The sequence below is a fragment of the Bombina bombina genome, chromosome 1 (assembly GCF_027579735.1).
Source record: "Bombina bombina isolate aBomBom1 chromosome 1, aBomBom1.pri, whole genome shotgun sequence".
Lineage (NCBI taxonomy): Eukaryota > Metazoa > Chordata > Amphibia > Anura > Bombinatoridae > Bombina > Bombina bombina.
The window spans coordinates 820042832-820062418 of NC_069499.1; positions in this window are offsets into that span (position 1 = coordinate 820042832).

Sequence of the window (19587 nt, forward strand, 5' to 3'; positions counted from 1 at the left end):
CAATAAGTGAAGGGCAAGCACTATTTATTTTAGCTAATTTTACCTGGGAGTATGTTTATGATTAAGGCTGTAATTGCCGAAACATGTAAGGCATACTTTCTAGCTTTGCATTCCTTCCGAACTTATTTTTAATGTTTATGAAATAAAGATCGTTTTTATCATTTATCCTGGGAGAAGTGCCGGCTTTTTCTTTTTGCAATTCAAGCTACCTACTTTCCCTAACCGGCTTCTGGGCACCTCTCAGCTGCGCTGTGGATCAGTTCACTCTATAGTGACGCTTTGGGAGACAGACCACCAGACCGCTATTGGAGGATTGCAACACGTGATACCCGGAAGTGCATTGGAGCCCGGGTTTGGAGAGCATACTGAAGACTAACGCCGGCCGTTTTGTGCACGATCCTGTTTGTCAGATTGTCCATCTTACCTGGGGTGGTGAGTAACCGTCCTTTGGTATTGCAATGGTCTCTCTGTGATTATTTCAGGTTGCACTATATTACATACACGGCTCAGTTCATGGAACATAGTTACGCATAGCGTTTTTGTGATAGTGTATGCGCTCCGTTTCCTCTACTCACTAACTTGCATCTCTTACATTATAACTGTGGATTGGAGCTGGTTGTGAATCATTTTACTTTTTCTCTGCAAAACGAATGTTTTTCATGCCCATGGGAGTGTGATTAATGTGCCACAACCTTTTGCTCACACAAAGTTATTTGGACTAGCATTTACATTCTCCCCTATATCCACATATTCCAATTGGATCTTTTTCATACCGGATTAACCTTGGGCCAATTTGACATTGGGAAAATATTTATTATAATTCTATGTGACCCAGTTTCTCCTTCATATACCTTGGATATACAAACAGCTTAACAAGTGACTCTGCCTTTTTTGTTATAAGTTATTTGATTATCCGCAATATATATAATGACTGAAGTGGCTGACAATATGGTGGACACAGATGATTTTTATTCTTTAACCTCTATTGATAATCTTGACATCTTGGAACAAGATTTTGAGAACATTTTTTCTGAAATAAATCTAGTTAATCCATTAGGAGACAAGTTCCTACAGATGGAAAACCTTATGACAAGGGAAACAAGACTCAAATGGGACAAATGGACAATAGAACGGTACATTAATCTCAAAATAATACCCAGGGGTCTGAGAATAAGGAAATTTCCCTCTTTTGTTGTAGAGGACAGTGACTTTATTAATCGCTGGAACAATTGTCTGAGTGAATGTTCATTTAAACTTATGTTCTTGATCATAGAGTTTAAGGATAAACAACTGTTAAAAGTCAGAGAAGATATTTCACTGCTGCAAACAGAGTTAGATTTACACACTGCAGAAACCAAGTACAAATAGTTTGACACTTTACTTAAAAATACTATTGCTAATTTCAAGAAAGAGTTGACTTTAACTAAACATAACAAATACTTGCGAGATAAGGCAGATTAGAATACTGGCAAAGTCTACACTTGGCAACAACAAAAAAAGAATAGAGGTAGATCTAGGAGTAGGGGTCCCAGACAATACAGAAACAGAAGTTATGACAGCAACACCAGTAATGAATCAGGTTCAGGTGATGACATTGTCTCAGAGGCAAGCACTAGTAACACAAACAAACCTAAGTCCATATTAAAAAATCCCCCTAAGAAAACAGTAGGATTTATTGTCCCCCCCACAGGTGAACAAACAGCCTCTAAATCAACAGTAAATCACACTAAAAATAAATATTCTATTACAAATACATCTATTGATCCTCCAGTATCTGAGTTCTTTGAAATTGAGCAGGTTTTTCAGAACCCTCCAATGATTCCCGCAAGAGGACGAGGAGGGGGGGGTACAAAGAGGAGGCACAGTACAAAATCAAACCAGATACCAACTGAGGAGGGGTCGGGGACAAAACAAATATGTGATGTAAGAGATGTTGACAAAATTTATAACAATGTGATTAATCTCACCAGCTACATCCTCAGTGATGAGGAAAGTAAAGTTTTGGAATTAGGTTTGGGTTTTGTACCCACATCTAAATTTAATCTATTCCAAACGTTGGTCGATGTAAATAAAATGATAAGACAATTTACTCTGAAAAAAACATTTTATTTCATCCCCAGAAAGTGAAACTATGAATATAGTTCCTTTAAGGGAAAGTCTCCAGATGGATGATTTTACTTTTTCAGAACTGTCAGATGTTCAGAGTTTAATTACCTTGGATTGTGAGAGTAATACTCTGGAAGGAATGATGAATTCACATACAGGGTTTAAACCCAAATCAGTATTCTATCCAATACACACAAGAGGTGAAATTCTGGTTAACTTTCAAAAAAGAGTTGAAAGAGATTTGATACATCTGTCTCTTAATCCAGAAAAAGGTCATAATAATTTATCAGCCAAAGAAAGAATGGCAATTGAATCATTAAAGAACAATCCTGACTTGGTAATCAAAATGGCTGATAAGGGCGGCAGTGTAGTTGTTTGGCAAAAATCATCCTATATTAAAGAAATCTTGAGACAACTTGAAAACACAGATAATTATACTGTACTTAGCCATAATCCCACTGCCGCCTTTAAAACACAGTTTAAGACACTCCTTGATAAAGGTCTCATGGCTGGTCATTTAGATCAGGAAACCTTTAAATTTCTTTTTGTTCAACAACCCGTTGTTCCCATCTTCCATGTACTTCCAAAGGTACATAAGTCTTTGGAAGATGTAAAAGGCCGGCCTATAGTGTCTGGAATAGGCTCATTATGTGAGAAGCTGTCCGAATGGTTGGATAGCATCTTACAGCCTTTGGTTCTGACACTTCCTAGTTATTTAACAGACACGAAACAAGTCTTACAAAAGTTTGAGAATTTTCAGTGTGAGCCTAATGATCACTGGCTTACGGTAGACGTAGTTTCCATTTACTCCTCTATCCCACATTGTGTGGGTCTAAGAGCGATTAAATATTTTTTACAGAATAACACTAACTATACTCTCACTTTCATTGATTACCTAGTCGAGGTCACTGAGTTCCTTTTGACTCATAATTATTTTACATTTCAAGACTCCTATTATCTCCAGGTACGTGGAACTTCAATGGGGGCAAAATTTGCCCCCTCATTTGCAAATTTAACCATGGGCTGGTGGGAATCTTTGTTTCTATTTGGTGAACGTAACATTTTCAGTTCCAACATACGTACATATCATCGTTACATAGATGATTTGCTGTTGGTATGGTCTTGGAATGATTGTCTGATAAAAGAGTTCATGGATTATCTTAATGATAACCCATGTGGTCTACGTTTTACACATGAGTAGAGCAGACACAGAATCAATTTTCTGGACATCACCTTATCATTTAATTATGATACCAGCAAAGTAGAAACCACCATGTACAGAAAACCCATTTTGGGCAATACTCTGTTACATGGTTCCAGTAACCATCCTAAACATGTCCCTTATTCCATAATTAAGGGACAGTTACTTAGGGCCAAAAGAAACTGCACAAATCCATCAGATTTTGAATCTCAAAGTTCAGAACTTACCAAAAGATTCCTTGAAAGGGGCTATAATAAAAGAATGATTCATAAGGCAAAAACAGAGATTGAGGCAATTGACCGCAAATCTCTACTGAGTAAAAGAAAAAGAGACAAAAAATCTAATTTTTCCACTGATAAAGTCAATTTTGTGACCCAATACTCCTCATATTATCACAGAATTTGTGAAGTAATTAAAAAACATTTACCCATGCTTTCAGCGGATGACAGATTACAGCATGTAGTGCAAAAAAAATACTGTATAACATACAATATTAAGGTAGCGCCACACAAAAATGAATATAGATAATAAACACCACATACAATACAGTGTAATAATTAATAAACAGAACACAATTTTATCCAAAATCAAACAATAAATCAGACAAATGAAAATACAATAAAATCGATTAGAGAATCATATGGTATAGTCCCCTTTAAGCAAAGTAAAAAGTCATTCCAATACATAAAAGAGAAGAAACATAAAATTTTAACTTCCCTTTAGGAGAGTTCTTATGTTGATACGTGTGTTTGCAATGCAGCTCCCTTCCAATCACTGGTGTGATCTCCGTGAGGTGTGGATATATGAGCAAAAAATCTGTAGAAACAGAAAGGGGGGATGGAGCGCAACCAAGGGAAAAACACACTGATCTAAGTGCAGATTAAAAAACAAATTTTCCACTTTATTCAAAACAGTAAAATCATCAAGATGTACACTTACAGACTTCACCCTCAAACATATGAGGTATGTAATGGCACTCTGTATAAGTTGTCCAAAACACGGTAAAACTGGATGCTGTGTGGTCAGATGTGTTTGTGTCCCACTACGAGAGTTACACTGAGCCCACTGTGATTGTAAGACTGTCCAGGGTGAAAATGTCGCTTTATCGCTATTTAGATAGCACTGAAGTTCAAAGCTCCAATGTCACAGTGCAGATGCAAGTGGGGCCGTGATACAACTCAGGGTTACAAACTATAAATGTTGGGAGGCGGTAAATACCGTGGCAGCGAGATCTTGTAATAATAGCCGGCTGTAGGAAACGCCGCTGCACACAGAGCTAACCTGATCCTCCGTCAAATAGATGGGTGTGGCCTTACGCGTTTCGCTGGGCTCCTCCCAGCTTCGTCAGAGGCAATGCCCATCTAGTCTGCTGACGTATCTTATATGGGGTGTGTTGAAACATTTATTAACCAATAGTAGCTTCCCTTAGTTAACACACCCTCCATACATAGAGCTTAGTAACGGACCTAAACAGGATATGCATGTTATACATAGAACATAAAAGGACCGTGTTTTTTTATAAGCTGGAATATCCATATTAAAAACAAACAAAAACTTCTATAATAGCTATGAACATATATCCCTATATCAGAATATGAAACATAGCTTACGAAACATATCAAAAGAAAAAGCATAAATATTGAAAAAACAATAAAACAAAATGTAAGAATATGTATTGTAAAAGAGATACATGTATATCTAAAATGCCTAAAAGTGAGCTGTTACAAACTGCTGTTTGTAACTGGCCCTTTAAATGGAAAATTGCCCTGCTTCCCTGGATTTTGGAGAAGCCTATTTGCCAGCCTCCTTCCACATGACTATGGCCCCTGGAAGATTGTGCCCCTGAGAGTATATTGACTTTTGTTGGGTGTGTGTGGCCCTTTGGGAACTGTCTGGGGACATATTGTGACTTTGGTGAACAATGACCCCTTTAAGACTATGTCCCCAGACCTGTGAAATGACTTGTCCCTGGCTTTCTCCCACTTGGTTCAGTTTCATTGTGTGCCATTAAGAGTTAAATTTTGTTCAGCTTCAAGAAACCTATTCTAAATACAAGTCTGCTGGGATTAGCTCTAATTAGGTTTAGTGATCAACTTTCCCATTGTCTAATCAGACTAGTATTGATAAGGTGGACTGCATTGTTTTATTGTGTGTAAAATGTTATCTGCTGAAGTAATGTTGTGGCCTGTCAAAGGGAGTGTCTCTCTATCTAATATCAAATGTGTGATGGGGGATGTTATGCCTCCCCCTGAGAGTGTCCTGTTTGCATGCAACCTCAATAAAAAGGAGGCTGTGTGCTCCAGCACATGAGACCTATTTTTGACCCTCTAACTTGCAGCTTTGACTCATGTTTGAAGGGGACAGCTTATAATCACTACAGGGATTGCTATGTTTTTCATACTCCCTTAGCTACAGGGATTGCTACAGAAGGAAGAGGTTCGCTTACTGGAGCCTGGTCGTAGGTCCAGGGTGCAGAGCAGACGGCGAGATACCAGCCCAGCAGCGGTGGTTCATATAGTCTGCATTACTGATGGTGGCTACGCAGTAGTTATAGTGTCCACGGTGCTGCTGCTCCTTTGGTGAGCGCTAGGAGCATCCTTTTCTACGGTCCAACTTCCAGCCAGCCTGGAGGCAACCGTAACATTTGGCTGTAGCGGTGGGATTGGCGTCCTAGCGCAGGGAGCAGCACCACAACAGCACTGGTATCGTAGGAGAGTAATTGAGGGCAACGCTAGCCACTGCGCAGCGTCCCTACCTACAGCAGCATGGAGCTGACAAGATACTGGTCAGAACCATGTGAAGAGCACCTCAACCGGATCCGTCGCTATGAGGGCGCGGATTTCGTTCCAGAGGTAAAGAGGCGGCTAGTCCGATATGGTCCAGACCCTGCGCAGGAGGTAGTCAGTCGCATCATCCGGGAATTGGATACGGAGAACAAAGCGGCACGAGCCTTTGAGCGCCAACTGTGGAGTTTGAGGGTATGGACACCTGGTCTCTCTCCCCAGCCGCAGCATGTTCCACAGGGAGAGGAGAGCAGCGACCTCCCTCCCTCCCCAGCGGCAGTATACTGTGCAGAGGGAAGAGACAACCGGTCTCCTTCCCCAACCCCAACCAGAGATACCAGAGGCAGCAGGCCTCATAGACTGGTCCTGGGAGGACCCCCAGCAGGCAGGTGGAGATGGGACCGCAGTCTCTCTACCGGCCCTACAGGGATGCTGGGCAGGCGGCCCAGATCCCCAGCAACAGACCCAGCTACAGGGAGGGGAGAGCATCGACCTCCCTCCCCAGCTGGAGTGTGCCTTCCAGGGAGAGGAGACAACCGGTCTCTCTCCCCAGCCACAGCATGTTCCACAGGAAGCGGAGAGCATCGACCTCCCTTCCCAATGGCCGCCGGAGTATCAGGAGGAGGAGGTAAGCCAATCTCCCCCTCCCCAGCTAACTCCTAACTTGGGCCCAGGGTTAACAGTGGAGATGTTAACCCCCACTGACCCCCACGTTCCCTTTGCCACCGGGCAGGACTATGCCCCAATTCCCCCAGCAGAAGAGCTGGCATCAGGACAGAGCGCTGCTGGCCTCTGCCCTACAGACCTTGTCCTTGTTACAGAACTGGCCTGCAAACCCCTCACCCCAGCAGAAGCGCTGGCACCAGGGCAGAGTGCCGCTGGCCTCTGCCCCCCAAGTACCATCAGCTATTTGCCCAGCTGCGCCAGGAAGGCCGAGGATGCTACACTTTCATCCTACAACCTGGAACTTACAGGCCAGTACTACGTATTGTGGGGGGGCTACTTTGCTGCTAATGATTATTTGTGGGTGGGTTGCGAGACTAACTTAGGCACTGACCGGAAGAAGGTCAGGTGCCTGGTTAGTCTCCCTCCAAAAGGGGAGATATGTTACAAACTGCTGTTTGTAACTGGCCCTTTAAATGGAAAATTGCCCTGCTTCCCTGGATTTTGGAGAAGCCTATTTGCCAGCCTCCTTCCACATGACTATGGCCCCTGGAATATTGTGCCCCTGAGAGTATATTGACTTTTGTTGGGTGTGTGTGGCCCTTTGGGAACCGTCTGGGGACATATTGTGACTTTGGTGAACAATGCCCCCTTTAAGACTATGTCCCCAGACCTGTGAAATGACTTGTCCCTGGCTTTCTCCCACTTGGTTCAGTTTCATTGTGTGCCATTAAGAGTTAAATTTTGTTCAGCTTCAAGAAACCTATTCTAAATACAAGTCTGCTGGGATTAGCTCTAATTATGTTTAGTGATCAACTTTCCCATTGTCTAATCAGACTAGTATTGATAAGGTGGACTGCATTGTTTTATTGTGTGTAAAATGTTATCTGCTGAAGTAATGTTGTGGCCTGTCAAAGGGAGTGTCTCTCTATCTAATATCAAACGTGTGATGGGGGATGTTATGCCTCCCCCTGAGAGTGTCCTGTTTGCATGTAACCTCAATAAAAAGGAGGCTGTGTGCTCCAGCACGAGACCTATTTTTGACCCTCTAACTTGCAGCTTTGACTCATGTTTGTAGGGGACAGCTTATAATCACTACAGGGATTGCTATGTTTTTCATACTCCCTTAGCTACAGGGATTGCTACAGAAGGAAGAGGTTCGCCTACTGGAGCCTGGTCGTAGGTCCAGGGTGCAGAGCAGACGGCGAGATACCAGCCCAGCAGCGGTGGTTCATATAGTCTGCATTACTGATGGTGGCTACGCAGTAGTTATAGTGTCCACGGTGCTGCTGCTCCTTTGGTGAGCGCTAGGAGCATCCTTTTCTACGGTCCAACTTCCAGCCAGCCTGGAGGCAACCGTAACATGAGCCACTCACTATGATAAATGTATAAAATAGCTCAAAAGCGAACTACTTATAGTATAGGAAACAATATGTGCAGGCAATGGTTCACCTCTATTAGGTGTCCAAAAAGGCCGCTAGATCAATATCACGGTTTAGACAGTCTGGACCCATAGACCCCAGTCTATGGATCCAATATGTCTCCCGTTTTCTTAACTCAAGGAGGCGATCCCCTCCCCTCACTCTATTCCTGATGTGTTCAATGGCAACTACAGTTAGCCCTGTACTGTCCCTATTGTGACAATCCAAAAAATGTGCTGACAGCCCATGACTATCTAGCCCATGTAGTGCAAAAAGGTTGCAATTTTTCTTACAGAAAAGGAGTAACCTTGGGTAACATCCTGTCACCTAGTGAGTTTAAAAGTGACAAACCAAAAAGTTCCTGGTTACAGGTGACAGGAATGCACAGATGTGGTTATGGCCACTGTATTCCATGCAGCTTTGGACATTTGTCAAAAACCTTTTCATCACATACTAATGGAAAAACTTATCAACTGGATACATGTGTTAACTGCAGGTCCAAATACGCAGTATACATGATCTGGTGTACATACAATAAGAAACAATATATTGGGTGTACAATCCGTGAGGTCAGAGAGAGAATTAGGCAACACCTCTCTGACATTAAACGGAAAGACGAATGTTCTGAACTAGCGAATCATTTCATTCGGGAACACAATAGCGATAATAGAACACTGAAATGGATGGTCATTGAAGATGTCAAACTGCCCAAACGTGGGGGCAATATTGGCAAACTACTCCTGAAACGTGAGGCGTTCTGGATTTTCAATTTAGATACCAGAATCCCTAAAGGTTATAACTCAATTTTTGATTTAATCAATTTTTGGGAATAGTGTTTTCTATCACAACATTGTAATTATTACAATGTAGTGCTATTGATATTTCCCTGATTTTGAGTCTTGAACCCTCATCACATGAGTGTAGTTGCACAAAAATTTTTTTATGTTCATTGAAATTCAATGATTTTATAAGTACTTTGGTGTAGTGAGATTTATACATTTACATTCTTATAATTATATATTATATAAATTCTAGCCTTTAAGCTTATAATGTTGAGTGTAATTTTATATAATATTTACTCACACATTTTTCATTTATATATTTATTTGGATTAAGTGTTTTCCATACTATATACATTGTGGTAGGTTTGTCACCTTTTCTTACCGAACATCTAATTCAATTTATATCCATTACTACTTTCATCGTTGCAAATATTTATGACTTCAATGTTAAAATTCTCCTATCAGGAATAGTGTTGTTGGTTTTTTCTATAATATAACCTATTTACTTATTTAACAAAAACAAGTCTTTGCACTATGAATAACATTGTCACCTGATGAGAAAGTGTGATTAACTATTAAATGCACTTCCATTTTTTGTTGCGATCTAATCTGACCTGACAGCTATGGGTCAGTTATTTTATAATGATCTATTTTCACCTTAAATGTCCACCCATAGGTGCATCCAGGTACTATTAGTCACATGTTTAATTCAACCAATAAGTGAAGGGCAAGCACTATTTATTTTAGCTAATTTTACCTGGGAGTATGCTTATGATTAAGGCTGTAATTGCCGAAACATGTAAAGCATACTTTCTAGCTTTGCATTCCTTCCGAACTTATTTTTAATGTTTATGAAATAAAGATCGTTTTTATCATTTATCCTGGGAGAAGTGCCGGCTTTTTCTTTTTGCAATTCAAGATATATATATGCAGTATATATACACGGTATATATTTATTTATATAACTGTTGGCAGAGAGCGATAATTTTTTCCTCATAAACACGATTGGTACAATGCAAAAAAAGTGAATCATTAGTTTCAATGTTAAAAATGGTGCCTTTTCACAAAGCACATTTAACAGTTTGAGAAAAGTTTAAAAAATGACCAGTAAAATCTGCTGACATGTTTTTATGAGCGAAGTATCAATACTAGGGATGCACCGATACCGATACTAGTATCGGTATCGGTACCGATACCAAGTATTTGCATGAGTACTTGTACTCGTGCAAATGCACCGATACTTAAACCGATACCTCCACTTACTACCCATATGCTATCTTGTGGCGTAATGAAGACCAAGTAGCCACTATACATATCTGGTCTATGGAATCTTCATTCCTGAATGCTCAAGAAGTAGCAACTGCTCTAGTTCAATAAGCAGAAATGCACTCAGGGGGGAGTCTTCCCCGCAACCAGGTACACTTAATGAATCAAGGCCTTAAGCCAAGTGGCTAGAGCCTTAAGAACCTTCAAAACCAGATTAAGATCCCACAGAGGAGAAACTGGTTGAATAACCAGTCTTATCCTGATCAAGGCCTGAAAAATGTCTGAATTTTAGGGATCCCAACAATTTTCTTGAGATGGATAAAACCGAAATCTGAACTTTAAGAGAAGTGGCGAACAAGTCTTTTTCCAGACTTTTAAGACCTTAAGGAATCCAAAAAGGACTCCAACAGAATAAAATTATTTTCCACATCTCCCTTGTGGTCACCTGGATATAAAACCCTATTTAGAGAAGGATTTCAGGACTTGACTCAAACAGGATGACTTGGGGTCTCTAGAGTAAAAACATTCTAATTTTAATAAACAAGTTTTTAAAAATGTATATGTGCATCATCATCCACAGAAAAGGAGTTAAAGGGGTATGGAATAAGACATGTAGGGCTAGATAGGGCTAAAAGGTGGTATTCAAAGATAGCATGTGTGTTTATATATATATATATATATATATATATATATATATATATATATATATATATATAATAAAGGGGACATGAGGAGGCATCACTCTCTGGACTTAATAAAAGTGTATTTATTATTATTATGTTTTTGGATATTAAGCCCCCTCCTTCAGCCTCCAGACATACATATAGCAGATCAAAAACAAATATGAAGTGTGGTACAAGTGATACAGCACGCTCACCCTGCTCCCAGCTCACAAACTGTAGGGCATGCATACCATGTGATGTTATCTTCATCATAATTAATGAATCTAAGGTAACCAATATAAACTAAGGTGAACTCAATAATGAAAATATAGAAATGTGTTTATTGTAACTACATGATCCTAAAGAAATCCTTACAAAATCTACAATTTAATTGTGGTGTGGTGTGATAAACAGTTACGTTATGAACATATATTTAACATTTGGGGACATGAGTCTTTTTATATGATTATACAGGGGAATATATCTATATAGATCACAAGTGGCACACTATAGCTAGTGCAGGTCGCAATAAGCAATACTGCAACCACACTAACATGCACACGTATTACAAGTTGAAAGTAAATGGGAGCGCTCAAGCAAATATATACACATATGAACATATATATATATATATATATATATATATATATATATATATATATATATATATATATATTCCCAGACAAATACCTTTAAACATGAAAATAAAAATGTTTTTAATTTTAATATTTTTTATTATATTTTACAGTGTAAATATTTCACATTCCAATGTTCTTCACACATACACACATATATATATATATACATATATATATGTGCGTGTGTGTGTATATATATATATATATATATATAATACCGTCCATAAATCACAGGATATACCCTCTAAAGGTCGTCTGCCTGGGTGCTGTGATGCTTTAAATAATTCCAATATAAATAACAGCACTCTCAGGTCTTTCATTCAAGTGAGAACAGCAAAAGTCTCTTTTTTATTGTAACGTTTTCGAGGAGCTTGTCCCCGTCATCAGCATAACACACTAGTGAAACACAACATATATTTATATTAACATACCAATATTTTTGATGCCAACAACCTGTGTACCTCTTGGTGTCCCAGAAAACCCGCCAAACACTTGTGTTTGGAATGCACTGTGCGTTCCAGTGATTTGCAGCCGGAAGTACCTAATGTCACATGACTTCCGGTCTCTGTTATTATGTGTATACCTTCTCCGTGTAAGTTATAATTAATATCAGATCGTGATCCAATTTGTACATTATGTGTAATAAATTACTTTTGTCTATAATCAACATTTCCCTGTGTCCTTCTTGGGGTGTTGTGATAAGCCTGCTTTTCGCCGCTTCATTTGTATATGTCATACCTTACATTTTTACTATAAACTTATTTACAAACATGTGAAGGCTTTATCTCTGCACTAGCCACTCTTTTTGTGTTTTATTTAGTATGTTTGTGTCAGTGTGTGGGTATTCGTATTTATGTACATACTTATAGTCTTCTTGTGTAAGCACTATTTCTTGTCGTTTTTTCTTTACAGCATTTGTTTATCTGGGTTGCCTTGGTTACCCAATAGCGCTAGCTGTGTACATTCTATATATCTTACACTGTCTGATTGCCATTATTTTTAAGGCATACTGTGTGCTTTTTAATTGTGTTTATTATCTGTTATGAACTTCTTACCCCACTATATATTATTTACATTGTCATACTCTCCACAATTTACATATTTGTCTATGTCTCCCAATAGTGTGAGTATCTAGTTGCTCGTGATTGGCCTATTCTGATCTTTGATCATGTCTGCCCAAAGATAAACAGCCAAAACTTGCCTACACATAACATAGATTATTTACATACATGCTCTTAGCATATAGTTACACATTCAAATTTTGCTATCTGCATATCATATATATTAAAATTAAACGTATCCTCTTAGTACTGGTTTTTTATCACCTTCTCTTATGTTATTATATTTCGTGTTTAATTTTCTAAGATTCACTTTTATGTGGGAACTCTTGAATTGTTCCCGCTAAAGGTTCACTTTTCTCATAAAGTCCTGTGTGTCAGATCTATATTCTTTTGTTTCCATTCCTCTTTTTATTTGTAGCTTTGTTCCGTCTTTTATGAGTTTAGATGGTATCCATGTTCTGTAGTTTTCTCTTTCTTTCAATTGGCTACTGTCTGTGTAGGTTATGGGAGTGGTTGTTAGATGGTAACTTGCCTGATATGTGTCTTACCCCAAGAGTAGTGGAAGCCACTCTCGTGTCCCCCCTTACTCTGATCATAAGATTATGATTGGGGCACTGCCCCCCTTGGGGTCTGTGTCCCAATCTATCCTTGATACGGTGCACAATATCTTAACGGCGTACCTTTGTTTGTATCTCCTACCTATATCAGTGCCTTAAAGTCAGGTGCCGAGTTAAGCCCCCCTGGTTGTATTGTTCCCAATCTGTACATCCATTCTGCCTCTCTTCTGAGTAGGGCTTTATTACGGTCCCCTCCTCTCTCCAGCTGGGGAATGTGATCGATTAGGATGTATCTGATGCTGGATACTTGATGTTGTTTTTGGGTGCAGTGTCTGGCTACAGGTTGATCTGAATCACCTGTGTCAAGTGCCACACGTATCGCCCGCCTATGGTTGGCCATTCTTTCGCGTAATGTTCCACTGGTCTTACCAATGTAAAATCTGGCACATGGGCAAAAGAGTAGGTAGATTACATGTGTTGTATTACACAATAAAGAATGCTTGATATGATACACTTGGTTGGTGTGCGGATGGTGGAAGATCTTAGTAGCTATTAGGCCATTACATGTGGTACAGCCTAAGCATTTGTATGAACCTTTGATGTTAACCTTTTCTTTGTTTAGATAGCATCTTTTGGGGTCTGTTTTAACCAGCAAATCTCTTAGATTCGTGCCCCTCCTATATGCAATCATTGGTGTAAGATTATGAGCAAATCTTAGTTTAGGGTCCGATTGTACCACAGGCCAGTGTTTCCTCAAGATATTACCAGCCTCAGTGGTGTTGGGTGAAAATGTAGTTGCCATTATGAGCCTGTTGGATGATTCTTTGATCTTTTCCTTGTTTATAAGGGTTTCCTGTGTGTATGGTAGTACTTCTTGTAAGATTGTTTCTATTGTATTCTTCTTGTATCCCCGTTGTATGAATTTGTCCCTCATATATTGAAGTTGGGAGACCCCTGTGGCTTTATCTGTATTGTTGCGCATTACTCGCATCATTTGTGATTTAATGATTCCTTTGAGTAGAGCTGGTGGGTGACAGCTACTTGCACATAGAATGGAGTTCCTATCGGTGGGTTTGTAATACAGTGTGGTACCTAGTGTGCCGTTTTGTATGTACACATTTAGGTCCAAGAAATGTATTTAAGTTGCACTGTGTGTTATTTTGAATCGCACCAGTGTGTCTGTACTGTTGATGTATTGGAACCATTCCAGTAATGTGTGCTGTCCTCCCCTCCAAATTAAAAAGACATCATCTATATATCTTACATAGAATATTATAGATGTTATGTCCTTGTTCCACAGGAATGTCTTTTCAAAGTCAGACATGTATGTGTTGGCATACGATGGGGCCATATTTGACCCCATCGCCGTGCCCGATGTCTGCAGGTAGTACTGAGTCTCAAAGCGAAAATAGTTATGTGTGAGACAAAATTGCATGAGTGTCATGAGGTATTCAATTGGGGGTCCCTCATATTCTGTGTCTTCAATGAGGTGGTTCCTAACTGCTGTTAGTCCTTTGTCATGAGGGATGATGGTGTAGAGACTGTTGACATCCAGGGTAACCAGGATGTCCCCAGTCTCCACAGCAACATCCCTCAATCTACTTATGAGATCATTTGTGTCAGCGATATAAGACGTGATTTATTTCACTGTTGGTTGCAGCAATATGTCAAGTAGTTGTGCTACTGGCTGCGTCATGGATTGTACCGCTGACACAATTGGTCGCCCTGGTGGTCTTTCCATGGTTTTGTGGATTTTGGGCGTAGTATACAAAATCGGGACTTTTGGATATTTAGTAGTACAAAATTCATATAAGTTTTCATTGAGGTATCCCTGCTGAGATCCAAGTGTTAGAACTTGGTCAAGCTCTTGTTTATATTTACCCGTGGGGTCTCTTGTTAATGTGGTATATGTTTCAACATCACCTAACTGTTGCAGGATGTCCTCTCTATAGTCTGAATAGTTCAAAAGGACAATTGCCCCGCCCTTATCAGCGGGGCGGACGACCAGTGAGTGATCATCCTGCAAAGTTTTGATAGCTTGTCTTTCCTCTTGTGTTAAGTTGTGTGTCCATTTTTTGTGACCCTTTCTGATTCAAGGTCTTGTGTAGTGAGTCTTATGTAGGTCTTGGTTGACGCACTATTACTGTGCGGTTCAAATGTGCTTGCCTTTTTGCATTTATCTAATAAGGACATTTCTGTGTCTCGTGTGGGGGTGTCTTGGAAGAATTCCTTAATTTTTAGAACCCTATTGTGTTTATACATGTCTATTTTGAATTCTAGTTCAGGTGTGCTATGACTTGGCACAAATGTTAGGCCTTTGTTGAGGACTTGTCTCTCTGCTGTTGTAAGTGTATGTTCGCTAAGATTGACTACTATGTCCTCATTCTGCTGCGGCGTGCTGGCCTGTATCTTCCTCCCCGCCCTCCTGATGTGTGGCCTCTGTCTCCTCCTCCTCCCCGTGACCTGGTGGTCACCCCTAAAAAATGGCGTTCTGGGGTGGAGTGTCCCCTGTGTACATATGTGTCCCCACGTGTTGTTTGAGGTGTATATGTTCCTGGTGACATAGGGGTTGTGTGTGAGGTATTGGCATCTGTTTCGGACGATTCTGCCCCACTTGTGTCTATTGTTGCAAATTGTACCCGTCTAGGTCTATAGGTTCTCCTATTTCTACCTTCTGTGGTGTTAGTTAACCATTTGCATACCCTACCATGAGTATAGTCTGCATTTACAGAGTCAAGTTTTCTGTTTTTGAACACTGTTAGGTCCGTTTTATATTTTTCTATTTGCTGGTTCAACTTGAGTAGCCAATTTTCCTGCTGGTCTAGTGTGAGTGTGGTGTTGTGTGCCTCCTCAAAAGTTGTTATTTCTATCTTGACCTTTACTAGTATGTTTGTGACCTCTTCAATTACTAGGAGTACCAAATCTAAGGAGCACTTATTTAAGATATGGCACCACTTTCTTCTAAACTCAGGGTTATCACGCCCTATGGTAGGGATGTTTTTAACCCTGAATCCCCTAGGTATGTGGCTCAGTCTGTAGTATTCAGATAGGTAGCTACCATGTAACATGAGATCTATTTCACGTTTTTTAAGTTTTAATAGGTTGTGGTATAAATTTATAGGGGTCTCACCGGTACTTCTGTTGATTGGGGCAAATAGTATCCTTGCTGCATCGTCCTGCGTGTAGGTCACCGTGCCTATCTGTGCCACCAAGGCATGTTCTCCCGGGGTTTCCTCCGTTTGCACTATTGTGTTTCCTGTTGGTGGTAGTGCTGTTATTTGGGGAAAAACAGGTTCCATATTATATATGCAATTTATGCAATGTAGTTCAAATACACACGTATTTCTTGGCTCAAATGGCTTTACAATTCACTATTGATGTCATAGGTGTCCAGTATATTTAGAGGTGATATTAAGTCAATGATAGCATACAAAAAAAGAAGAAAGTTTTTTCTGGGTAGTCACCAGTCTGGAAGTGGGGGTATCACTGTGTATACCAAAATATAATACCGTCCATAAATCACAGGATATAACCTCCAAAGGTCGTCTGCCTGGGTGCTGTGATGCTTTAAATAATTCCAATATAAATAACAGCACTCTCAGGTCTTTCATTCAAGTGAGAACAGCAAAAGTCTCTTTTTTATTATAACGTTTTCGAGGAGCTTGTCCCCGTCATCAGCATAACACACTAGTGAAACACAACATATATTTATATTAACATACCAATATTTTTGATGCCAACAACCTGTGTACCTCTTGGTGTCCCAGAAAACCCGCCAAACACTCGTGTTTGGAACGCACTGTGCGTTCCAGTGATTTGCAGCCGGAAGTACCTAATGTCACATGACTTCCGGTCTCTGTTATTATGTGTATACCTTCTCCGTGTAAGTTATAATTAATATCAGATCGTGATCCAATTTGTACATTATGTGTAATAAATTACTTTTGTCTATAATCAACATTTCCCTGTGTCCTTCTTGGGGTGTTGTGATAAGCCTGCTTTTCGCCGCTTCATTTGTATATGTCATACCTTACGTTTTTACTATAAACTTATTTACAAACATGTGAAGGCTTTATCTCTGCACTAGCCACTCTTTTTGTGTTTTATTTAGTATGTTTGTGTCAGTGTGTGGGTATTCGTATTTATGTACATACTTATAGTCTTCTTGTGTAAGCACTATTTCTTGTCATTTTTTCTTTACAGCATTTGTTTATCTGGGTTGCCTTGGTTACCCAATAGCGCTTGCTGTGTACATTCTATATATCTTACACTGTCTGATTGCCATTATTTTTAAGGCATACTGTGTGCTTTTTAATTGTGTTTATTATCTGTTATGAACTTCTTACCCCACTATATATTATTTACATTGTCATACTCTCCACAATTTACATATTTGTCTATGTCTCCCAATAGTGTGAGTATCTAGTTGCTCGTGATTGGCCTATTCTGATCTTTGATCATGTCTGCCCAAAGATAAACAGCCAAAACTTGCCTACACAAAACATAGATTATTTACATACATGCTCTTAGCATATAGTTACACATTCAAATTTTGCTATCTGCATATAATATATATTAAAATTAAACTTATCCTCTTAGTACTGGTTTTTTATCACCTTCTCTTATGTTATTATATTTCGTGTTTAATTTTCTAAGATTCACTTTTATGTGGGAACTCTTGAATTGTTCCCGCTAAAGGTTCACTTTTCTCATAAAGTCCTGTGTGTCTATATTCTTTTGTTTCCATTCCTCTTTTTATTTGTAGCTTTGTTCCGTCTTTTATGAGTTTAGATGATATCCATGTTCTGTAGTTTTCTCTTTCTTTCAATTGGCTACTGTCTGTGTAGGTTATGGGAGTGGTTGTTAGATGGTAACTTGCCTGATATCTGTCTTACCCCAAGAGTAGTGGAAGCCACTCTCGTGTGTCCCCTTACTCTGATCATAAGATTATGATTGGGGCACTGCCCCCCTTGGGGTCTGTGTCCCAATCTATCCTTGATACGGTGCACAATATCTTAACGGCGTACCTTTGTTTGTATCTCCTACCTATATCAGTGCCTTAAAGTCAGGTGCCGAGTTAAGCCCCCCTGGATGAACCTTTAGCGGGAACAATTCAAGAGTCATGTGACATTAGGTACTTCCAGCTGCAAATCACTGGAACGCACAGTGCGTTCCAAACACAAGTGTTTGGCGGGTTTTCTGGGACACCAAGAGGTACACAGGTTGTTGGCATCAAAAATATTGGTATGTTAATATAAATATATGTTGTGTTTCACTAGTGTGTTATGCTGATGACGGGGACAAGCTCCTCGAAAAAGTTACAATAAAAAAGAGACTTTTGCTGTTCTCACTTGAATGAAAGACCTGAGAGTGCTGTTATTTATATTGGAATTATATATATATATATATATATATATATATATATATATATATATATATATATATATATATACATACATACACACACACACAGGCATACCTCGGAAATATTGTAGGTTCAGTTCCAGACCACCACAATTATGTGAATATATCAATAAAGTGAGTCACACTATTTTTTTTCCTGAAAAAACATTGGCATCTGTTAGAAAAAGACGACCTCCTAAAGACTGTAATTCCAAAAGACCCGAGAGTGATTTTTTGCAAAAAAACTAACGGCTAGATTTGGAGTTTTGTCCGATTGGCTGATCCAATCAGCCAATCAGATTGAGCTTACATTCTATTGGCTGATCGGAACAGCCAATAGAATGCGAGCTCAATCTGATTGGCTGATTGGATCAGCCAATCGGATTGAACTTGATTCTGATTGGCTGATTCCATCAGCCAATCAGAATATTCCTACCTTAATTCCGATTGGCTGATAGAATCCTATCAGCCAATCGGAATTCGAGGGACGCCATCTTGGATGACGTCATTTAAAGGAACCGTCATTCGTCGTTCAGTCGTCGGCCAGGATGGATGTTCCGCGGTGGAGGTCTTCAGGATGCTGCCGCTTCGCTCCGGATGGATGCCGCTTGGATGAAGACTTCAATCGGATGGAAGACCTCTTCTGCCCCGCTTGGATGAAGACTTCAGCCGGATCATGGACCTCTTCAGCCCCCCACTTGGGCTTGGATCAGGACATCGGAGGAGCTCTTCTGGACGGATCGGTGTGATACCCGGTGAGGTGAAGACAAGGTAGGATGATCTTCAGGGGCTTAGTGTTAGGTTTATTTAAGGGGGGGTTGGGTTAGATTAGGGGTATGTGGGTGGTGGGTTGTAATGTTGGGGGGCTTGGGTATTGTATGTTTTTTTTTACAGGCAAAAGAGCTGTATTTCTTGGGGCATGCCCCGCAAAGGGCCCTGTTCAGGGCTGGTAAGGTAAAAGAGCTTTGAACTTTAGTAATTTAGAATAGGGTAGGGCATTTTTTTTTTATTTTGGGGGGCTTTGTTATTTTATTAGGGGGCTTA